This window comes from Mixophyes fleayi, chromosome 8 (assembly GCF_038048845.1).
Source record: "Mixophyes fleayi isolate aMixFle1 chromosome 8, aMixFle1.hap1, whole genome shotgun sequence".
Classification (NCBI taxonomy): domain Eukaryota; kingdom Metazoa; phylum Chordata; class Amphibia; order Anura; family Limnodynastidae; genus Mixophyes; species Mixophyes fleayi.
Genome location: NC_134409.1, coordinates 68,700,668 through 68,725,877, shown reverse-complemented (window position 1 = coordinate 68,725,877; position 25,210 = coordinate 68,700,668). Strand labels below are relative to the sequence as shown.

Sequence of the window (25,210 nt, the reverse complement as noted above, 5' to 3'; positions counted from 1 at the left end):
AGATTGAACGTGCGCATAGACTGGGGCCGCCAAGAGAAAATATGAAGGAACGGCCTCACACGGTCATTTTCAAGTGCCTCAATTACACGCACAAAAATGCTCTCTGGACGGCCTCAAAATCATCGGGCCCGATAAAATGGGAAGGTACCCGCTTACTGCTCTTCCAGGATTATTCGACAGAAGTTCCTAGAGCGCGGAAAGAATTCTCCACAGTTTGTTCTGCTTTGGTAAAAAAAGGAAAAAAGTTTGCTCTTTTGTACCCTGCACGCCTGAGGATCTTTGATGGCCAAGATTATAAGGACTTTATGACTCCGGGCAATGCGCAAGCTTATCTGCAGGAACTGGAAGCAGAAGATGAGTCAACAAGTCAAAGAGACTGATTAGGCTCTGGACTTACCATCATTATGTTCCAGCCTGTCATCATATTTGAGCTATCGCGATAAATGGCTTCATTTCCATACTCACGTAAATATGCCTTTCTGATCTTATTCTGTTTAAATGTTTAACTGGATTTAAACTTTTTGAATGTTAGTTAAGTACATTTCACACGGTAGGATGCTTTGTGAGCATAATCTGGTTTACTTAAATAGACTCGACCCTGGATAGGCTCGAGGTTATTAGGGTACTAGTGTCTGAAACCCTACAAGAATGTATCATGCTCAATAATGCCGGAATGGTGATACTGTTATGTTTAGTGTTATATTATCGCTCATCTAAAATGTATTTTGATCTGATGATGTTTATAAGCTTATGCCCTAGCTACCATCTCTAGATATAAGATATATGTAATCTTTAGTATAGAACTGACCCCATTGTAATGTAATACATTAATATGCAACGATAGTGGTAACCATTTGTTTTTACCACTAACTGAGTGGGCTCCCCCCACCCCCTCCTTTCCACATTAAGCTCACTATCCCAATACTATGTTTATGATAGTGTTTTTCATTCAATTTACAATTAGTGTGTCAAGGTGGTGTGCTGACCTCCTGCACACTAAAATACTTGGAGATCACAGTGGTTATGTTGAGCCACACCTACTTTATTTACACCCAATGTTTGTGTCCCCACCCCTACCTTACCTTAGTGATAATTGTTGTTCTTTAAGGTTTAGACAAAACAAAGAACAAAAAACAAAAAAATAAAATAAAATAAAAAAATAGGGGATTACCAGATCAAGCCCCAAATTGGAGTATGGGGGAGGAGAGGCCAGCATATAAGATGCTTTGTAATACATCTGAGGTTATGTCAGACATATTCCTTTTTTGATACTTACCATCTAAAGGTTATTGATAATATTTGTGAGTGTATAAATATGAAAGTCAGATGTCTGCATTAAAAATTTGCTCATGGAACGTTGGAGGCATCAACTCGCCTATTAAACAGAAAAAATTGCTGACGTATTTGAATAGGTCTAAAGCAGATATAACCTTACTCCAAGAGACTCATCTAACTGATACAGAGCATGATAAACTCTCTATGCTGGGACATAAATTTTTGGTATACGCTTCATATAATAGGAAATCAAGAGGAGTGGCAATCCTATTTAGGAAGAACCTTCAGGTGAATATTCATCATAAGATAATTGATAAAGAAGGGAGATTTGTCATAATAGAAGCTACTATCGAGGGCTCCAAATATGTAATTTGCAATGTTTACGCCCCTAATACACAGTCTAAAACATTTTTTCTTCAACTGAAAAACAAACTTTATACATACTTAGATTCACCCCTCATAATTGGTGGAGAGTTTAATATGGTGGCATCTAGACATGTAGATATATCTGCTCCCTTAACACAGAAGAGAATTGGTGGACAAGTTGACATAAAGTATATAGTAGATCAGCTGGGGTTGTTTGATGTGTGGAGAGCTAGGCATTCAGTCGATTTAGATGTTCACATGTTTATCAGCAGCTCACACAACACTCTCCCGTATAGATTATTTTTTGATCTAACACACTTTGGGCAGTAAAACCTTATCAGCTGGTATTGAACCAATAGGACTCTCTGATCATACCATTATTTGGATTCAAATAGAAAGACAGGCCCCATTAGGTAAACACAAGCAATGGAGATTTCCAGCTAAACTTTCTAATTCCAATAAGTTCCAGGATATGTTAAAACTAGCATGGGATGAATATTTACATAATAACCAACAGCATGCCGACGATCCTATGTTGTTCTGGCAGACGGCCAAGGCAGTCCTGAGGGGGGAGATCATTTTGTATATGACAAAAAATAATAAAGATCAGCAGAAGACATATCTGGAGGCTCAGCGTGAACTGACAGAGTCCTTTGAATTATATAAAGGTCAACCCACCGCAGAAAATAAACATAAATATAAACAAAAGCAAATACACTTTGATAAGGTCGTGCAGCAGCAATGTACATGCCAGGAAATGGCAAGTAAATTTGATTTTTATAAATTTGGCAATAAATCCAGTAAAATTCTCTCGAATTTATTAATGGTACCAGGCCAAATAGTAATATATCATCACTAAAATCGCATGATGGATCTGTCAAATATAGAGCGACAGAAATTATATAGATCCTAAGGTCATTCTACTCTAAACTTTATACTCAGGACTCTATTGATACAAATGTACAAGACTTGCTTTGGGGAAAAAATTATTTACCTCAATTGACAGAGTTATAAGGAGACACCTTAATTCAGCCCACCTCTTCTGAAGAGGTACTAAAAGTGATTAAGCAACTGAAATCTTTTAAATCCCTAGGCCCGGACGGGTTTAGTGGGGAATTTTACAAAATCCTACAAGACAGAGTTGTAACTTTGCTGACAGATCTCTTTAACTTGATACTCTTGGAAAACAAAATCCCAATTTATTTTAACAGTGCCAATGTCAAGGTACTTTCTAAGCCGGGACGGGACCAGGGGTTGCCAGGATCATCTAGACCCATACCACTACTAGACGTCGATTACAAGCTATTCACGAAAATAATGGCAGAGCGCCTCAGAATCCTATTACCAACTCTTAACATGGAAGCACTTATTCACAACCCTTCGCAAGTTTGGATTCCCTGCTCAATATATCAACCTAAAAACTCTATATCATTCCCTAATACGCAAGTCCTGTCCAATGGCTATCTATCAGCTCCATTTACAGTGGAAAGAGGTACCAGGCAGGGGTGCCCGTTATCCCCATTATTATTTGCACTGGCACTAGAGCCTCTTGCAGTGGCACTGTCAGGAACTGCCTGCAAGCTTATGCATTACATGCTGCTTTGCCTGGCAGCTCCTGCCTTTGTCATTATTATTGTATTGCAGCAGTACCTCTGATTACCAGAGGTGCTGCTATTGTGCCTTTCTTGTTTGCCTTAGGGGTTAACTTGTTCACTAATTATTCCATGCACCTGGGTGTGTTCTCATTTCCCTTCTATATACCTGACACTCCCAGCACACATTGCTGGTTATTGTTGTCCCATCCTGTTGTTCCTTTCCTCTGCTGTGCTTTTGGTTTCTTGCTGCCTGGAACTCTCCATATTACCACTTACCTTCATCAGCCATCTACCCGGTATTTATTTCTGCATATTCCTGTATATTCAGTATTCAGCAATAAACTTTGTGTGTTTCCACCTCATTCCTGGCTCATGAGCTGCACTTGTATTTAAACCGTGACAGTATAACCAGCCTAAAGAAAAAAAAGCTTAGGAGTCTGTTTCACCAATCTTGGAATTGCCACTACTACAAACCTTACAGATGGACATTATCTTGCTACGCTCTCAGCTTGCTTTATTTTCCGCTTTACTTGTGGACCCTCTCAGGAGACTGTCTGATTATGTCTCTCCTAATACAGAAGCTGCTGGTCTGTGTCAGACGCCGTCCCCGCTGATTCTCTGTCAGACGGGGAACGGACGTCTGATCTCCCCGTCGGCTGCCGCAGGACTTCCGGATAGCGGGCGCATGCGCCCTGGTCTCAGTTCCGTTGCTAGGCAACGGGGCGCTGCTTCTGTTCCCGCTGCCGCCTCCGCTCTCCACCAATCAATTCAGTCTGGATTCTATTTAAACCTGCCTCTGGCGCCATTAGGGTGCCAGAGTAACAGGTTCACCACCAGTGTTCCTGGCTTCCCTATTCCTCCATACTCCTGAGTATTCTGATTCCTGATTACCTGTTGTGACCCCGGCTTGGCGACCATTCTACTTTTCTGTGTGACCCATTCTGTACTGTGACTTCGGCTTGGCGACTAGTGGACGCTTCTTCAGTCGGGATTGGAGCTATACTTTCCCAGAAATCTGCTTCAGGAACATTAGAAACTTGTGGATTCCTGTCAAAGAAATTCTCTAGCACTGAACTAAATTATGGAATCGGTGACAAGGAATTATTAGCCATCAAGATTGCCCTTGAAGAGTGGCGTCACTTACTAGAGGGTGCCTTACATCCCGTCACGGTCATGACAGATCATAAAAATCTTACTTATCTCCAGGAAGCACAATGTCTTGACCCCCGTCAAGCTCGCTGGTCTCTTTTCTTTGCCAGGTTCCAACTCATTCTTACCTTTCGTACCGGTTCCAAAAATTCCAAGGCCGATGCTCTCTCCAGGTCCTTTGATAATGACGGTACTCTCACTTGTTTAGACAACAAAATGATTCTAAATCCAATACAAACAGTGGCCATCACCAATTCTTCAGTAATCTCTCCCCCTCCAGGACGTTCATTCGTGGAACCTCATGTCCGCTCTAAACTACTATGTTGGGCTCACGAGTCCAAATTTGCTGGCCATGCCGGTTACAAGAGAACCAAAGAATTCCTCTCCAGATATTATTGGTGGCCTAAACTGGCTTCAGATGTTCAAAAATTCGTATCTGCATGTTCGGTTTGTGCACGCCACAAGGTGCCAAGACAAAGTCCTCCTGGTCTTCTCCTTCCTCTGCCTATTCCGGATTCTCCCTGGACCAGCATTACGATGGACTTCATCACCGTTCTCCCTTTGAGCAATGGCTACAATACCATCTGGGTCGTGGTAGACCGCTTTTCAAAAATGTCACACTTCACTCCTTGTAAAGGACTCCCTTCAGCTCCTAAACTCGCAGATTTGTTCCTAAAGAACATCTTCCGTCTTCATGGATGCCCTCAAGAGATCATCTCTGACAGAGGAGTACAATTTGTCGCTAAGTTCTGGAGAGCTTTTTGTAAAAAGATTGGAGTCAGTCTCAAATTTTCTTCCGGATATCACCCCCAAACTAACGGACAGACAGAACGAGTGAATCAAGACTTGGAGTGTTTTCTACGGTGTTTTGCTTCTGATCATCAAACGACATGGAATGATCTTCTGTATTGGGCCGAATTCGCCCACAACAATCTTCTACATTCCTCCTCTGGGCGTTCTCCATTTTTTATTATCTACGGTAGACATCCCACTCCTCCTCTCTTGTCCGAAGCTCCCTCCTCTCTAGTACCAGCGGCTGATACCTCATCCATGACTTCTCTCGAATCTGGTTTCAAACCAAAGAAGCACTGTCTACTTCTGTACAGAGACAGAGAAAGCGGCTGATCTTCATAGAAGAGTTGCTCCAGTACTAAGGGTAGGAGACCGTGTTTGGTTGTCTACACGCAACCTTCGACTTCAAGTTCCATCCATGAAATTGGCTCCTAAGTTTATTGGTCCCTTTGCCATATCACAAGTCATCAATCCTGTTTCCTTCAAACTTGCATTACCTCCGTCTCTTAGAATCCATAACACATTTCATATTTCATTGCTGAAACCGCTGATTCTCAACGAATTCTTCAGAGAACCTGCTCCTCCTCCACCTATTAAAACATCTTTAGGGGATGAATTCGAGATCGACAGGATTCTGAAGAGACGTTTCTTTCAGCGCAAACCTCAGTATCTTGTACACTGGAGAGGTTACGGTCCGGAGGAGAGAACGTGGATCTCGGAGGCCGACCTTCATGCTCCTCGTCTCCTTGCAAAATTTCTGAGGAAAGGCAATCCTTCTCTGAGAGGGAGGAGGGGAGGGGGTACTGTCAGACGCCGTCCCCGCTGATTCTCTGTCAGACGGGGAACGGACGTCTGATCTCCCCGTCGGCTGTCGCAGGACTTCCGGATAGCGGGCGCATGCGCCCTGGTCTCAGTTCCGTTGCTAGGCAACGGGGCGCTGCTTCTGTTCCCGCTGCCGCCTCTGCTCTCCACCAATCAATTCAGTCTGGATTCTATTTAAACCTGCCTCTGGCGCCATTAGGGTACCAGACTAACAAGTTTACCACCAGTGTTCCTGGCTTCCCTATTCCTCCATACTCCTGAGTATTCTGATTCCTGATTACCTGTTGTAACCCCGGCTTGGCGACCATTCTACTCTTCTGTGTGACCCATTCTGTACTGTGACTTCGGCTTGGCGACTATTCCTTTGGATTACCCTTTTGTACCTGATATTCCTGACTGCTGTGACCCGGAACCATCTGACCTCTCTACGCTACACTGGTAACTGGCTAATAGGACCGCGACCTGCGTGCTCTCTGCTGCGAAGTCCAAACCTCCTTGTGGGGGTCCCTGGTGAACACCAGGGGTATGTTAGACTCCGCGCCTGTTTGACCAGTGGCACCAATACCGGTTAGTGTCATATTATCTTCAGCTTCATAGGCCTACAGCGTGACAGTCTGTCTCAATCCACCTTTACTGCTGCTGAACCTGTGCAAACAACACCTCCTAATTGTGCTTCTACAAATTTGCTGTTTAGCGAGAACTATGGGGTAATTAATTCCAAGTTCACAGGTGGTCCACGCCCCCATCTGACCGAAGAGGAGCGACGGCACAGAATAACAAACAAGTTGTGTCTCTACTGTGCCAGTAATGCACACTTCTTACAGGACTGTCCTATCCGTAGACCACAACATCCTATGCAGCAGCCTTCAGTGTGCTCCTCTCCAGACCCTGGATTTGTCTGCACTTCCCCTTCTGTTGCTATATTACAACCTGATCTGTTCCCTGGGATAGAATCTAATCCACCAGCTCCAGTTGCCACCTGTCCTGTGGTGCCAGCTCCAGTTGCCACCTGTCCTGTGGCGCCAGCTCCAGCCGCCTGCCCTGAGGCGCCAGCTCCAGCCGCCTGCCCTGAGGCGCCAGCTCCAGCCGCCTGCCCTGAGGCGCCAACAACCTCTGTCTCCTGTTGCGAGCTCCCAGCCTCTGTCTCCTGTTGTGAGCTCCCAGCCTCTGTCTCCTGCTCCGAGGAGCCAGCCAGCCTCTGTCTCCTGCTCCGAGGAGCCAGCCAGCCTCTGTCTCCTGCTCCGAGGAGCCAGCCAGCCTCTGTCTCCTGCTCCGAGGAGCCAGCCAGCCTCTGTCTCCTGCTCCGAGGTGCCAGCCAGCCTCTGTCTCCTGCTCTGAGGTGCCAGCCTCTGTCTCCTGCTCCGAGGTGCTAGCCTCTGTCTCCTGTTCCGAGGTGCCAGCCTCTGCCTCCAGCCCTGAGGTGCCAGCCTCTGCCTCCAGCCCTGAGGTGCCAGCCTCTGCCTCCAGCCCTGAGGTGTCATCATCTGCCACCAGCTTGGAGTCTGCTGCCACTGTGTCCGGTCTTCAGCCGCTGTCTCCAGTTCCGAGTCTTCAGCCGCTGTCTCCAGTTCCGAGTCTTCAGCCGCTGTCTCCAGTTCCGAGTCTTCAGCCGCTGTCTCCAGTTCCGAGTCTTCAGCCGCTGTCTCCAGTTCCGAGTCTTCAGCTGCTGTCTCTCTGCCTGAGCTACAGCCTGCTCCAGAGGGGGCGCTGCCCTTAAAGCCTGCTCCAGAGGGGGTCCTGTCCCTCCAGTCTGCTCCAGAAGAGTTGCCTGTCTATGCGGTTCAGCCCGAGTTGCCTGTCTATGCGGTTCAGCCCGAGTTGCCTGTCCATGTGGTTCAGCCCGAGTTGCCACTCTATGCAGTTCAGCCCGAGTTACCACTTGGTGCTGTCTGCTTTGATGCTTCTCACGGCGCTGTCTGCTCTGTGGCTTCTCACAGTACTGTTGCCCCGAGGCTTCTCACTGTGCTGTCTGCCCCGAGGCTTCTCACAGTGCTGTCTGCCCCGAGACTTCTCACAGTGCTGTCTGCCCCGAGGCTTCTCACAGTGCTGTCTGCCCCGAGGCTTCTCACAGTGCTGTCTGCCCCGAGGCTTCTCACAGTGCTGTCTGCCCCGAGGCTTCTCACAGTGCTGTCCCCGCCAAGCCTGCCGCCCCATCCGGGCCTGCTGCCAAGCCTGTGGCCCATTCCGGGCCAGCTGCCAAGCCTGCTGCCCCGTCCGGGCCTGCTGCCAAGCCTGCCGCCCAGTGCGGGCCAGCTGCCAAGCCTGCCACCCAGTGCAGGCCAGCTGCCAAGCCTGCCGCCCAGTCCGGGCCAGCTGCCAAGCCTGCCGCACAGTCCGGGTCAGCTGCCAAGTCCAAGTCATCCTTTGCTGAGTGTGCCAAGTCTGAGCCGTTGCCTTTCTTTGAGGGGCACATTTCCCAACTTGGTGCCCTTTTGAGATTTGCTGCTTCTTATATTCCCTCTATACCTGAGCTTGTTAACAACCCCAAGAGACAGGTACTGTTCCTTATTTCATATTTTAGAGGGGAAGCTTTAGAATGGGCAAACCCATTTATTGAAACGGATCATTCCATCCTATCGGACTTACAACTGTTTGCTGAGGCAGTAATCAAAAAGTTTTCTCCAACCCCTGCAGTGCCATCTTGTGGGTCACCTGTGTTTCCGGCAACACTACCCAGCACTACAGTCCGAGAACTACCTTTGTGCTCCACCCTGTTGGCTCAGGTCCCAACTCCGAGGAAGTCCCGTAAGAGAGGAGGACGTAAGAAGAGAGGTGCTTCTGCAGTGCTTGAACTGACAACTGGCATTGTCTCTTTTGCCTTTCCGCCCATGGACGAGGACTTTTTTTGCCGGGCCCACTATTGTGGACTATGATTCCGATGAATTTAGACATTTTTGGTAATCAGGCGTCTGAAATCCGCCCTAAGGGGGGGGGGGGTGTGCTGTCAGGAACTGCCTGAAAGCTTATGCATTACATGCTGCTTTGCCTGGCAGCTCCTGCCTTTGTCATTATTATTGTATTGCAGCAGTCCCTCTGATTACCAGAGGTGCTGCTATTGTGCCTTTCTTGTTTGCCTTAGGGGTTAACTTGTTCACTAATTATTCCATGCACCTGGGTGTGTTCTCATTTCCCTTATATATACCTGACACTCCCAGCACACATTGCTGGTTATTGTTGTCCCATCATGTTGTTCCTTTCCTCTGCTGTGCTTTTGGTTTCTTGCTGCCTGGATCTCTCCATATTACCACTTACCTTCATCAGCCATCTACCCGGTATTTATTTCTGCATATTCCTGTATATTCAGTATTCAGCAATAAACTTTGTGTGTTTCCACCTCATTCCTGGCTCCTGAGCTGCACTTGTATTTGAACCGTGACAGGCACTAAGAGGAAACACAGATTACACGGGCATAAAAGTTTGGAATCAAGAAGCTAAATTAGCCCTTTTCGCAGATGACATGCTACTGATGGTGTCTAATCCAGAGAAATCAATCCCCGCTATTCTAAGCATAATTCAGGAATTTAGTTCCTTCGCAGGATATAAAATACATTTTGATAAATCAGAAATGCTTCCACTGGCAGGTGCTCAGGCTATAATGAATAACTCCTTCCTCATATCTCAGTTTACGTTGAGCCATACTAAAATCAAATATTTAGGAATTTATATCCCAGCTAAGCTTCAAGATCTATACGGAGCCAATTATCCAGCTGTAATCAAGCAAATTTCAACACTCTTAACCAAATGGCACGATCTCCCACTCTCCCTCTTAGGACGTAATGCGGCTATAAAAAGTGTGATTTTTTTCAAAGCTGTCTTATCCAATTCAAATGCTTCCTATAGGAATAAATAAGCTAGACACACATAAAGTTATTTTCCAAATTTACCTGGCATTCTAAAAAAACTTGCATAGCAAGAAGCAAATTGATTCTTGGAAAAGCACAGGGAGAAATTGGCTTACCAGATATAAATTCATTCACGCGTGATATATCACTGACTGGCTTTTTCAACGTAGCTGTTACACTGTCAAAAAGTTGGAAAACGCTCTATTTTACCCATACTCCCCGGCAGCACTTCTACATCTGCCTAAATCCTTGATAACGCCACAATTTGATAAGAACATCTTTTTTAGGGATACACATAAAAGTATAGATTCATATTAACAAGAAATATAGTAGAGATTTCAAAGCTGCCAGTTTTCTTCCGATCTGGGGTAATCCTGTGTTCAATCTAGTTTAGAAAATATCAATTTTCTCGCATGGCGTGACAGAGGGATAATGGCAGTAAAGGACATATTTGATCCAGGTGGCAGAATCTATTCTTTTGAGCAATTAAGCGAAAAATTAGGGATACCAAACTCTCAGTTTATTATGTATCTCCAGCTTAGGCGTTATGCAAACTCAAACTTAGACCCGAGAAAATCTATAGAGAACCCAGATAGTCTGGAAAGCCTGCTTTCCTTTTTGAAAACTGTTAAGTTGAAAGTTAGGCATATATATGCAGATTTAATATCTATACAAAATACAACCCCCCTTGAATTGGACAGTGAGGGCATGGCAAAAAGACATCACCAGTATAAGTGAGCCAACTACTTTAACTTGTCACTTTGAATCTATTTGGAAATCACTATCTAATGCTCGTCTCCAGGAAGTGCACTTAAAGGTGATTCATATAGCTTATATACCGCAGACAAGATGTTGTTTTATGGTTGAAGGAGAGACAGGTCTTTGCCCAAAATGCAAATGTCATAGAGCGGACTGGTTGCATCATTTTTGGGGCTACAGGAAGTTTTGGTATAAGGTTAACTTTATTAATTACTCATTCAAGATAGGGGTTGCATTGGCTGCAGAACCTCTTTTGTTGGCTGATTTCAGTAGTTGGAAAGATTTCCTACCCTCCTCTGAGATATTAGCTGCTCTGAATAGTTACGGTAGCAAAGAAGCTGATTCTGCGGTATTGGGCATCACCAGTGTCCCCGACTCTAGGGAAACTCAAAATTGAAATGAGACACATACAGTTATGCAGTTTAAAGGATAAGCGCTGACAATTTTCTTTCTGTTTTGTATACATATATGGGCATTTATATTGCCACGCAGCTGGTACAATATACAATACAATATGGGATATACCGAGCGCGGGCTTGTTGCTAAGCAGCTGGTACCATATATAATGTGGGATATACTGAGCGCGGGCTTATTTTTCTCTGGTTTTGTTTCAAAATATTGCCTTTTTGTCATAGCAGCTGTCCATCAAGCCTATTTAAGGCACATTTGGGTGTGGCTCACAAGCCAGCCTTTGCTAGATGTAAACCTCTATACCTGGGAGGTGAGAGCATCTGATTTTAACTGCATTTTAATAGTGTTTAAAGCATATAGATCAGTGTAGGACCTGCATATAATGAGGTACCCTTGACGTGGGATGCAGGCTTAAGTCTTTTGATAAAAATATGAACTAATACCTCATGTTTTCATTTTGCTAGACACACACAGATATGCAGTTTAAAGGATAAGCGCTGACAATATTCTTTCTGTTTTAAAAACAGTGTTAAGTCCACAATAAAACCAACCAAAATCACAGCGCTGGATGTTGATATGCCACTACCTATAAAAAATGAATTTGTGAAAATATGTAAAACAAATAACAATCATTTATTTTCAACTACATAAAAATATCTCAGACAATATCCAGTATTTCTTACATTTAAATAATTTAATTCTGAGTTTGCACTGATGTATAAACTAATCTAGATCATTATAAAATACCAATTTGATAAATTTTTCTTTGGTCGGCAAATTGTTATTAGCTGGTCCTTTGGGATTTTAAGAAATGGGGTATTTGGACTGAAGAGCAGTCACCTGAGGCACTGTGGACTGGGCAGTCATCTCAGGCACTGTGGACCGAGCTGTCATCTATGACACCTCTGTGTGGACTCAGTAATCGAGGCCTGGGCAGAATTGTCCACAAGAGCGAAAGCTAGAGCAGAATTGTCCTCAGGCCTGGAGGCCAGGACAGAAGTGTCCTCTGTGGCACCAATGCTGCACGGACTCAGAGCAGTCTACTCTAGAATCCCGGACTGGGTAGTGGATGCTAGGGGCATGCCTAGGTAGTCAATTCTTGGGGCATGGACTGGGTAGTCGGCTCTGTGTGCATGGACTGGGCAGTCTCCTCTAGGTGCCACCTCAGGCTGGACAATTTTCTCTGGGCGCCACATTGGGCAGCAGTCTCTGGATTCTCAGGCTGGGTGACGGTCTCCGTTAAGCTGGACAGCAACACTTGCATTTAGACTTGTCAGTGATATCTTGACACAAATGCTGAGCATAAGTCTCTGGACGCTCAGGCTGGGCAGCAGTCTCTGGATGCTCACGCTGTGTGGACAGCACCCACTGAGGAGCAAGGTGGAGGTACAACATCCGCTCTGTAGCAGGTTGAAGGACAGCACACTCTCTGAAATAAGCTGAAGGGACTGCACTCTCTCTGGAGCAGGCTGAAGGGACTGCACCCTCTCTGGATTAGGCTGAAGGGACTGTACCCTCTCTGGAGCAGGCTGAAGGGACTGCACCCTCTCTGGAGCAGGCTGAAGGGACTGCACCCTCTCTGGAGCAGGCTGAAGGGACTCCACCCTCTCTGGAGCAGGCTGAAGGGACTGTACCCTTTCTGGGGCAGGCTGAAGGGACTGTACCCTCTCTAGAGAAGGGTGAATGGACTGCACCCTCACTGGAGCACGTGTTGATTCTGGTGAAATTTGTTTCTTGGAAACTAGAAAGGATATGAAGTGTTCAGCAGGTCTAATGGACTTTCTGTTTGGATGTTGCTGCAAAAAATATTCAGAACTAGCACAATAGTAGCATATGTTATAAGTCATTCTACTGTGGCAATCCTCCTTTCTGAGGGTCACCTACTGTTCTGGGCAGGGCCGCCATCAGGAGGGTACAGGGGGTACCCGTGTACCGGGCCCGGGCTCACCATGGGGCACGGCGGCACACTCTAACCAGGGGGCCCGCTATCTTCAGCCTGGCTGTCACTGTGACAGCAAGACTGAAGACAGCAGCGAAGACGCTTCAGCAGTGGAACGCATCCACCAACAGGAAGTTCCAAATACTGGACTTCCTGTTGGTGGAACACATATGCGTTCCACTGCGGGAGTTAAGGTCAGAAGTATCTCTCTCCCTCCCTCTCCCCTAATACCAATTATAAATATATATATATATATATGTCAGACGCCGTCCCTGCGCCTCCTCCTCGGGCAGGGTCGGACGTCCGTTTTCAGAGCGCCCCATTGCTAAGCAACGGGGACGCGTCTTCCGGCGACGCGGTGCACAGGCGCGCCCATCGCCATAGCAACGGGACGCGCTTTCCAGTTTCCCGTCGGCGGTCAGAACAGCTGACCGCCGATCCACTGCCCACCAATGAGGAGTTACTGCTTCCTATTTAAAGCCTGCTCTGACACCATTAGGGTGCCAGAGCAACTGGTTTACCTAGTCTCCAGCGTTCCTGCATTATTATTATCTTGTCTTGACTCCAGTGTTTGACCCGGCTTCCTGACCTCGCTTTCGGATTCTCCCTTTGTTCCATCCTGATATTCTGGTTTTGACCTCGGCCTGCTGACCATTCTCTGTCTCCTGATTCGGTACCCCATCTGCCCGGTTGGTTCCTGACTCTGCCAGTTTGACTACGGATTTTTCTATATCTCGCAAGTAACTACCTGGGGGGGCCGCGACCTGCACGTCGTTGCCGCTAAGTCCAAACTTCCTTGCGGGGGTCCCTGGTGAATACCAGCGGCGTGTTAGACTCCGCGCCTCCTGGTGTAGTAGTGCCAATACTTGCAGGTACTAAGGTCACGTCTGTGACAGTTTGCTCTGGCCATGTCAACCGACTCAGCTAATGAACCCTCTGCACGTGACCTTCTACTCCACCTGGCTCATAGGGTGGAGAAACAAGAAGCAGAGCAGGCACAGTTACTTCATTGTATCCAAGGAGTCGCAACTCGCCTTGAGACCCTCCAGGCCTCCATTTCTTCTGCTCAAAATGTTCCTGTGACTACCGCGGCTGGCGCCGCCACCTCCTCCTCCCCTGCAGTGGTTTCCTCAGCAGCCCTGAGACTCTCTCCACCGGACAAATTTGACGGAGAGCCTAAAAAATGCAGAGGATTCCTTAATCAGTGTCTCATCCACTTCGAGTGTAATCCTGCATCTTTTTCCTCTGAACGCATTAAGGTGGCATTTATTATGTCCTTATTATCCGGACAGGCCCTCGCTTGGGCCTCCTCCCTGTGGGAGCGAGATGACCCTATGCTGTCCAACGTCACCACCTTTATTGAAACCTTCCGCAAGGTTTTTGATGAGCCCGGACGCATCTCCTCAGCTGCCTCCAGTCTCCTTAACCTCCGCCAAGGATCCCAGACCGTCAGGCAGTATGCAATACAGTTCCGCACTCTGTCCTCTGAGCTCAGTTGGAATAACGAAGCTTTGGTAGCAGCCTTTTGGCAAGGACTGTCAGACCGAGTTAAAGATGAGTTAACCTCTCGTGAGCTTCCCGCTGATTTGGATTCCCTGATCTCTCTATGCAATCGCATTGATCTACGTTTCCGTGAGCGTACTCAGGAACGTGCCACTTCCAGATGGTCCTCTACTCGCCTTGCTCCCATGTTTCAAAACCCGGTTCACCAAGAAGAACCGATGCAAATCGGCCGTTCCCGACTCTCTGCCGAGGAACGTCAACGACGCTTCAAGCAGAACCTATGTCTGTATTGTGGAGATCCTGGTCATACCATTTCATCTTGTACCAAGAGACCGGGAAACGCCCCCTCCTAATCGGTGGAAGGGAGGCCGATTTAGGAGTTGGAGTTATTACTCCCTACACCATTTCTAGCAATGACTGCCTCATGCCTATCTCCTTGCATACATCTGTCGGCCCCTTTGAGACCTTAGCCTTTGTGGATTCCGGCTCTGCCGGAAATTTCATCTCCGCCACTCTGGCATCGCAACTCCAATTAGCTACTATCAAATTGCCTCAGCCGTTATTCCTCACCGCGGTAGATGGGATTCGGATCTCCAACGGGTCTGTTTCTCACATCTGTGCTCCTGTTCGGTTGACGGTAGGGGTGCTACATTCTGAAGTTATCGAGTTCCTGGTTCTTCCTCGTTCTGTCAACACTGTCATTCTAGGATTGCCTTGGCTCAAGCTTCACTCACCCCAATTTGATTGGAATCGTGCGATGGTTACTTCTTGGGGCTCACAATGTTTTAAGTCCTGTTTGTCTGGTCTAAAACCAGGCCAGACCTCTCTTCCTTGTTATCTGATATCTCCTCACATTGAATTACCACCTTCATATATTGCCTATCAAGATGTGTTCTGCAAAGCTGCAGCTGAGATCCTGCCTCCTCATCGGCCCTGGGACTGTTCCATTGAATTACTACCTGATAAACCACTTCCTAAGGGCAGAAACTATCCCCTATCTCTCCCCGAGAACACTGCTATGACCACCTATATCTCTGAGAATCTTCAGCGTGGCTTTATCTGGAAGAACTCCTCTCCCGCGGGCACGGGATTTTTCTTCGTCAAAAAGAAAGACGGTTCCCTACGGCTGTGTATTGACTGGCGGCGATTGAATGCCATCACCATAAAGAACAAATACCCGTTACCACTCATCTCTGAGCTCTTTGATAGAATCGCTGGATCTAAGGTCTTTACAAAACTAGACCTTTTGGGGCGTATAACCTCATCCGTATACGCTCTGGAGACGAGTGGAAGACTGCATTTTGTACAAAAGAGGGCCACTTCGAATACCTAGTAATGCCCTTCGGGTTGTGCAATGCCCCCGCTGTCTTTCAATCTTTTATTAACGAGATTTTTCAAGACCTTCTCTACATCTCTGTAGTAGCTTATCTGGATGACATCTTAATCTTTTCTTCAGACTTGGCCAGTCATCGTGATCATGTAAAAGAGGTCCTGTCTCGTCTACGAGCCAATAAGTTGTACTGTAAACTTGAGAAATGTGTATTTGAGAAGCCACAGATTCCCTTCTTGGGCTACATTGTGTCAGGGGCCGGTCTACAGATGTATCCAGTCAAGTTATCCACCATCCTCAAATGGCCTAGACCTATGGGTCTGAAAGCTACCCAGAGATTTATTGGCTTCGCAAACTATTACCGGCAGATCATTCCACAGTTTTCTTCTATCATCGCACCAATTACCGCTCTGACTAAGAAAACTGCTTATCCTCATGTTTGGTCCACAGAGGCCATCGACGCCTTCGAAGCACTCAAGAAAGCCTTTTCTTCCGCCTCTGTGCTTGTTCAACCGGATCAAGATAAACCATTTTCTGGTTGAAGTGGATGCTTCTGCGGTAGAAGTCGGAGCAGTTCTTTCACAAGAATCCATTTCAGGGCGACTACTGCCATGTGGGTTCTTTCTAGGAGATTCACTGCCTCCGAATCTAACTACGGTATTGGAGATAAAGAGTTATTGGCGGTCAAGTCTGCACTTGAAGAATGGCGTCATCTTCTGGAGGGGGCTCGTCATCCAGTTACTGTATTTACCGACCACAAGAACCTCATCTATCTCCGGTATGCTCGGTGTCTAAATCCCCGGCAAGCCAGATGGTCCTCATTTTTTGCCCGCTTTAATCTCATTCTTACTTATCGTGCTGATTATATCAATTCCAAAGCTGATGCCTTCTCCCGCTCTTTTGATGTCTCTGATTCTTCACCCACTACTGTACCTCCACCAGTGTTTGAACCCTCCTGTATTGTGGCCATCACCTGTACTCCTCCTGTGGGCTGCTCTTTCCTAGAACCGCATCTACGCTTAAAGGCATTATGTTGGGCTCATGCCTCTAGGTTTCCTGGTCATGCTGGTACTGAGAAGACTCTCTCGCTGTTATCTCGATATTACTGGTGGCCAACTGCCCGTACGGATGTTCGAGAGTTTGTAGCCTCATGCTCTATTTGTGCCCAGAATAAAGTGCCTAGACAATCTCCCGCTGGACTATTACAGCCTCTTCCGATCCCCGATCGTCCATGGTCCAGCATCTCGATGGATTTTATTACTGATTTGCCACCCAGTAGGGGCTTTAACACCATTTGGGTCACAGTAGACCGGTTTTCTAAAATGGCCCATTTCGTTCCTCTAAAAGGCCTTCCATCTGCATCTAAATTAGCACAAGTCTTCATCAAAGAAATCTTTCGTCTCCACGGTTGTCCTCTGGAAATAATCTCTGACCGAGGCGTCCAGTTCGTGTCTCGCTTCTGGAGAGCCTTCTGCAAGGATATAGGTATTGGTCTCAAGTTCTCCTCTGGATATCATCCCCAGACGAACAGCCAGACGGAGCGAGTAAACCAAGATCTAGAGGCTTTCCTTCGCTGTTTTTTATCTCATAACCAGTCTAATTGGAGTCTTCTGCTACCTTGGGCCGAGTTCACACACAACAATCATGTCCATTCTTCTTCTGGTTTTTCTCCTTCCTTTACTGTGTATGGGACTCATCCTACTCTCCCCACGTTCTATTCCACTTCCTCCACGGTTCCTGCCGCCCATGCCATGACTCAAGATATGGCTAAGTTATGGGCTGCCACCAAAGAGAACCTTCTGAAATCCGGACGGCATTATAAATCTTCCGCTGATCATTGTAGAAGAGTTGTGCCGGCTCTCCAAGTGGGGGACAAAGTGTGGCTGTCCACCCGGAATCTAAAATTACGGGTTCATTCCATGAAACTTGCACCTTGTTTTATTGGACCTTTTCCAGTGACTCAAGTAATTAATCCAGTTACGGTTCGACTCCAACTCCCTCCTGAGATGAAGATTCATAACACCTTCCATATTTCCCTCCTCAAACCGCTGGTCCTAAACAAATTTGTTCATACCTCTACTGTTCCTCAGGCCATTCCCACTACTATGGGCAATGAATATGAGATTAGCCAAGTTCTTGCTGAACGCAAAGTTCGAGGTCGTTTCCAATATCTAGTACACTGGAGTGGCTTTGGCCTGGAGGAGAGATCTTGGGTCTTTAAAGAAGATTTACATGCCCCTAGACTACTGGCAGACTTCCTTAAACATCGTTCTGTACCTAGTGATTTCCCCAATTGTAAGGAGAGGGGTACTGTCAGACGCCGTCCCTGCGCCTCCTCCTCGGGCAGGGATGGACGTCCGTCTTCAGAGCGCCCCGTTGCTAAGCAACGGGGACGCGTCCTCCGGCGACGCGGTGCGCAGGCGCGCCCGTCGCCATAGCAACGGGACGCGCTTTCCAGTTTGTTGGCGGTCAGAACAGCTGACCGCTGATCCACTGCCCACCAATGAGGAGTTACTGCTTCCTATTTAATGCCTGCTCTGACACCATTAGGGTGCCAGAGCAACTGGTTTACCTAGTCTCCAGCGTTCCTGCATTATTATTATCTTGTCTTGACTCCAGTGTTTGACCCGGCTTCCTGACCTCGCTTTCGGATTCTCCCTTTGTTCCATCCTGATATTCTGGTTTTGACCTCGGCCTGCTGACCATTCTCTGTCTCCTGATTCGGTACCTCATCTGCCCGGTTGGTTCCTGACTCTGCCAGTTTGACTACGGATTTCTCTATATCTCGCAAGTAACTACCTGGGGGGGCTGCGACCTGCACGTCGTTGCCGCTAAGTCCAAACTTCCTTGTGGGGGTCCCTGGTGAATACCAGCGGCGTGTTAGACTCCGCGCCTGGTGTAGTAGTGCCAACACTTGCAGGTACTAAGGTCACGTCTGTGACAATATATATACACACACACACACACACACATATGATCATTTTTTTTAGTACATAAAATATATATATATATATATATAATATAATATATATTTTATGTAAAAAAAAAGTGATTATATGTGTGTATATATATTAGGGCCCCCTTAACTTACCTTTCAATCGCCTAAGTCTGACCTCCTTCATGGAAGAGAGGACCAGGGAGGGAGATGGATCGTGACCACAAAAGGTATTTTTTTTTTTTTTTTTATACAGGATTTTTTTCCCATTGCCTTTGGCCCCCTTTCACCCTGGGCCCCCAGGCACCTGCCCATCGTGCCCAGTCGGAGAGATGGCCCTGGTTCATAGGGGGGGCAGAGTCATTGGGGGGGGCCCTGCCTGCTTCATTGTATTGGGCCCCACGATTTCTGATGGCAGCCATGGTTCTGGGTGTCTCTGTAGCCAGGAATTTAGTCTTGTAATTGTATGCAAGGTGTGAGGCATTAAGTTTTGCCTGATCTTGATTTTTGGGGAACAGTGCAGATATGTCCTAGGGCTAAAATCTACTGTTTATATCAAAGGATGAAGTCTCCTCCCAGCAACAAATATTACATGAACTGTATTCTGTCGAAGCTGAGAAGCATTTCAGCAAATCAGGTAACACGGTCTGCAGCTGAATGAGTTGTGACCGTAACAAAATTATTTCCAAAGGTAATGCTTGTAGTAGGGATGAATCTGGTTCAAGCAGGTAGTAATGGTTTCAGCAGAATTAAATGTAGCACCCCTTTCCTAGCACACCGAAAGGGGTAGTGAAATGTTCTCTCTCTCTTCAGTGCCTCCACCCAGGTCTTCTACACAGTATGGTGGGAACGCGGACTGTGACTGAATCCACCAGGAGTTGACTCAGGAAGACCCTTGTACCCGACCACACTAACCCTCTAAATAATAATGTACCGCACACTGTGGTTGCAAACAGTCAAATGGGTGTTAATTTTGGGAAAAATAAATGGGAGTGGTAGATTTAAATATAGGGAAGTTATGAACAGGATAAATGGGACACCGGGTAAATATTAATTAAAGACAACAGTATAGTAATAACTAAACAACAAGATGGCCACCGCACATACATTCACTGGCTCCCCAAACTCTCCCACAAAGCACCCACACACAGTGTGAAAATATAAATCAACAATAATCACAATCCTGCCAATATTAAATAGTTTGTGAGGTTAACTATTTAACGTTGGTGCACTTGTTGTAACGCTGGTAACTCTCATTGGTGGTAATCATATTAACTGTGATGTAAACACCTACACTCTTAATGCTGTACATATATCAGAGACTGTGTTACTTGAGATATAATGAAAGTGGGTGTTTTACGAGTTAACGATAATGTAAACACTGACAGTGTTTACATCTACATAATTAATGCGATAGTGAAGAAAGCGAAATGTAAAAAATAACTACTTACCTGTAAACAGACACACTGGAAATCCGATGTAAGGAGAGGGCGACAGTTCCAAATTACGTCACTTGCAAGCGCGACTTGGACATTTTGGATTTTAAAGTGGCAACACACGGACCCATGTAAGTATTACCTTTATGTTAGGGGTTAGGGTTAGGGTTAGGAGTTAGGGTTAGGGCAGTGGCGGATCCATGGGGGGGGCGATCGGGGCAATCACCCCCTCTAGCAGGGGCTTGCTGCCGGCGGCTGCACACTGTGCAGGTCCGTTCAGCAGTGACAGTGTGCTGCCCGGCTGCGGGCTGGTAGTTACAGGTCTGATAGTCAGAGCAGGCCTGTACACGACCTGATGCGGAGTCTACTAGGTTCAGAATAAGGAGGCAAGACACAATGTAGTTCTTTAATACTTCAATGATGATAAAAACATATATATATATATATATATATATATATGCAGATGATGATATGCAGATGTCAATTAGCCACGGCGGAGCGTGACAAGGTGATAAACACAGTAGCAGTCTATTCACAGCACAGATGATAATATGCAGGTGTCAAATAGCCACGGTGGAGCGTGACAAGGATAAACACAATAACAGTCTTGTTATATGCACATGAACAGACTTGCATCAGGCTGTGAATCAGTAGAGGCACAATAGAGAGAAAACAAAGTCTTTGTAATATGCACAAGATGATACTTGCAGCAGGGAAGTCCCAGTAGAAGTGCTCCAGCACTAGGTAGAGAAATGAAACTCATACACAGGAAAGACACAAGGTCAGGATACACAGGAGTCCAAGGAATCAGGCTAGCAACAAGTTGCACTGACAGTGAGCAGATGTCAGTGCTGAGTTTAAATAGAGCAGGTTAGAGTGACCCGCCCTGAGGGTGATTCATGTGATGCACAGAAAAAACAGAGCAGACAGGGAAAGTAACAAAACCTGGTCAGGATTGTTACAGAAATACAATTAATATTACCATTATTAAATGTGTTCTTGCGTTTCCGCTTTAAAAAACAAAATCCAAGTCTCGCTTGCAAGTTACGTCATTTGGAAGTGTCACCCTCTCTTCAGGTTGGATTTCCAGTGTGTCTGTTTACTGGTAAGTAGTTGTTTTTTACATGTCGCTTTCTTCACTATCGTAATAATTATGTAGATGTAAACACTGTCAATGTTTACATTATTGTTAACTCGTAAAACACCCACTTTCATTATATCTCAAGTAACACAGTCTCTGATATATGTACAGCATTAACAGTGTCACAGTGTTTTATGTGTTCTAACTTATCTCTCTCCCCTTGACTGAAGATGAGGGTCTTAGCCACTGTTGGGTCCTGGAGTAACTGCAAGCCTGATCCAACTACAAGACCCCTCTATGCAAATGTACACCCAGCTTCCCTTTTCATAGCTTGGGTATCCCTCTCTTCCTCTGTACACTCGGTCGTTTCGGCAGACTCTGCTTTCCACACACACCTCACTGCTTCTCCTGTTGCTGCCAACTCTGTCAGACCCTAAGCACCTCTTCCTGTCAGCTTTTTCCTTCCTGCCTTTCTCTCTTCTCCTCACAGACTCTCTGGTATGGCTGACCTCTGCTTCAACCTGCGTTTCCATAGCAACCTCAGCACTTGGTTGCTCAGTATAAGCCAGCCTGATTACACAAATATGGAGCCTAATGTGTTATTTTGCAATGGCAAAACAGTCTCCAGAAAACTACTTTTTAGTTTGGCTGGTCATTCTGTTACACAGGTGAATTATGAGAACTTGATGCTTGAAGATGTAGATAACCTGTGAGTTTGAAGTAATGGTAAACTGCCAGGACAAAGGATACACAGAGACAGAACACTGGTTTGCAGGTTGTTTAAAGTACAGTAAATAGATCCAGAATAGCTGGAACATAGCAGAACATTGTTCATGGGAAAATAATCTATAATCAACAATGTACGGAGTAAGTGGCAGGAATCATCATCATCACCATTTATTTATATAGCGCCACTAATTCCGCAGCGCTGTACAGAGAACTCATTCACATCAGTCCCTGCCCCATTGGAGCTTACAGTCTAAACCCTAACACAAACACACACACACAGACAGAGAGAGAGACTAGGGTAAATTTGTTAGCAGCCACTTAACGTACCAGTATGTTTTTGGAGTGTGGGAGGAAACCGGAGCACCCGGAGGAAACCCACACAAGCACGAGGAGAACATACAAACTCCACACAGATAAGGCCATGATCGGGAATTGAACTCATGACCCCAGTGCTGTGAGGCAGAAGTGCTAACCACTAAGCCACTGTGCTGCCGAATATATAGTTAGGGAAGCAGGAGCAGGTGTTCACACAATGGACTGCGATTAACTCTTGCAGGTGAAGTGCAAATGCCCAAAGTTTACAACAGGAGCACCTGTGGTAAAACAGAGGTTCTGCAGACCTAATACAAAATAGCAAGTATTCTGACAACCTCGCCTGCATACATCTCTGAACTTGCTACAAGATACTACCCCTTAGACCTGCCTCTGAGAAGCACTTTGTCTCCTCTCGGATTACCATGTCTCCAGTACTTCTTCCATTCTGCTCCTGACTTATGGAATTATCTTCCCTGCCAGCCCAGTCTGTCCCCAAACCTTCAAACCACTTCTGCACTATAGTCTATGCTGCCCTCACGTTATACTTCTACCTCTGGATACTACCAGCTTCCATCCCAATCTCCACTGTAGATCCCACTAGTTCCTATTGTATCACCATTGCTGTCTCACTTTAGACTATAAGCTCTCACAAGCAGGGTCCCCTATCACCTCTCTGTCTTACATCTAAATCATCCCCATCACCGTGGAGGGCGGGACTTATAGAATCCAAAGCTCACTAGATCCGAGATCCAACGACGTAACAATGATGTTTTGCCTCGTTTTCAATTCCAAGGGCGCGCGAAAGTATAGAGCCGACTCGGCTCGGTACTCGGATCTGCTAAGTTCGGGTGTGTTCGGTTCTCAGGAAACCGAGTCTGAGCTTCTCTAATCCAAACAAGCATAAGCAGGGGCAGGGGGGCATCTGCGCCTCGGGCTGGTCCCATAGAGCGCTATCTTGGGCTGGGTCAATGGGCCACCAGCACTCTTTGTCATTTAAAATAGGCTGCAGAGTTGAGTCTTGCCCCCCGGACTGAATTTTGCCAGCCCTCCCCTGAGCATAAGGATAGAAATGCACAGATATATATACTGTGCATATCGGTATACATGAACAGGCATATAGAGCAGCAATTAGGTTATTTTAAAGTTAAGAGAATACATGCTTTTTCTTAACTAAGTGCAGTCAACAAATATATTGCTACATCAAGGTCATCTCTAGTTAATTTTTCACAAAAAAAGTGACAACACTTGTCCTTTGCACTACTCAGACACAGATTTAGCTGTTTATATCAGTTCGTGTCAAAGGGACAGGTAAGCACTTTTGTTTCACTATTTCAGTTGTGGGCAGTTTAAGATAAGTACAATTGACACTATTTTCTACTAGTATGCAAATATGTGTTTATTTGACTTCCAAGGAGGATTATAACAATTTCTGTAGGTTATGTTATATTCAGATATGTATTTTTCATACTGTATGCTTATCAAACAGTAAATGATTATGCAAGCAGATGTTGATAGCATGAATATAATACCCAGAGGACTCTTAAATAGCAACCCAACATTACTTAATAATCCAGCAACTTTTGTGCAAGGAAGTAATCTCATGTTTTATATCTGTAATATATTACATATTGGAGCAGATTCAATTCCCCAAAAAATTGTGAGAGGTGCCTCCAGAATGGCTTCGAGACACATCTCGCAGATTTTTTTTTACAGAAATAACACTCACTTTTGCTTGCACCCCACAGAGGTATGAGTAAAAGTGAGCATTAATTTTTAATGTAATATCAGTAAAAATGCGCATTCGCAATGCTTTTAGAAACATTGAGACCAATTGAACCTGCCTCATTGTGTTAAGGAAGCAATGTACAGCCAGTTGTTGTTTTTTTAAGCAGGAGTTCTTTTATGAGCTCAGCAGAATTCTTTGGCCATGATTTATTAGGGCACACATTTTGAGCATAAATGACTATTACTAGTTATTTATGTAGCATCATCATATTGCAGATTGTTTTACAGAGAATATGTTATCACTCATATCAGTGCCTGTACCATTGTAGTTTACAGTCTAAGGGGGAGATTTAGCAAACTTCTAAAAAGGAAAAGGGGGGATGTTGCCCATAGCAATCTATCAGATTTTAGCTATCATTGATCCAGTACACTATAGAAAATGATAGCTAGAATCTGATTAGCTGCTATGGGCAGCACCTCCACTTTTCCTTTTTAGAAGATTTTTAAATCTACCCCTGTATTAACTTCCATACATTTACTAGCCATTTAACCGGGTGGGGTACAAATTTACGGAGCTGATGAAAACAACAGTCAGTAGACGAAACTCACTTGCCCAACACCTAATAAATGCTGACTGACTTTAAGAATGACAAAAGAAGTCCCCGACAGTGTGGTAATAAATCACGAGCAGCAGTAATAACGGCAGCATGTTTTGACGTCATTTAAAATGGCGACCGGTATATGAGTATTTTTAAAGCGGCAATGCTGGGTCCCTAACCCTAACCCTATTCCTAACGCTAAACCTAAGTGTAGCACATAGCTGTGATGAGAAGCGGCATTGCCACTTTAAAAATACTGATATAGCGGGCACCATTTTAAATGACGTCAAAACATGCTGCAGTTATTACTGCTGCTCGTAATTTATTACGACACTGTTGGGGACTTCTTTTGTCGTTTTTAAGGCAAGTCAGCATTTATTAGGTGTCGGGTAAGTCAGTTTCGTGTATTTTTGTCCGTGGTAGTCACTGTTGGTATTATCAGCACCGTTAAAGTGACTACCATCAATTTAACCTACCAATTTGGTTTTAGACAGTGGATGGAAAACCATGCAAACACGGGAGAACATACAAAACACAGGGATAGGACCCTGGTTGGAATTTAAACAACAAAATGAATTGTAATCACTGCCGTGCCCCAAACTTCTTA

The 25,210-nt window shown here is 45.6% G+C and overlaps 1 protein-coding gene across 1 annotated transcript in view; it reads left to right on the top strand.

Moving 5' to 3' along the window:
- The first annotated feature begins 23,540 nt into the window (after positions 1-23,540).
- Positions 23,541-25,210, top strand: part of LOC142099330 (flavin-containing monooxygenase 5-like) — a 111,451-nt gene continuing 109,781 nt past the window's right edge. Inside the window, exon 1 of the mRNA XM_075182677.1 lies at positions 23,541-23,587. The gene's annotated coding sequence lies outside the window, so the exon portion shown is untranslated. The remainder of the gene's footprint in view (positions 23,588-25,210) is intronic.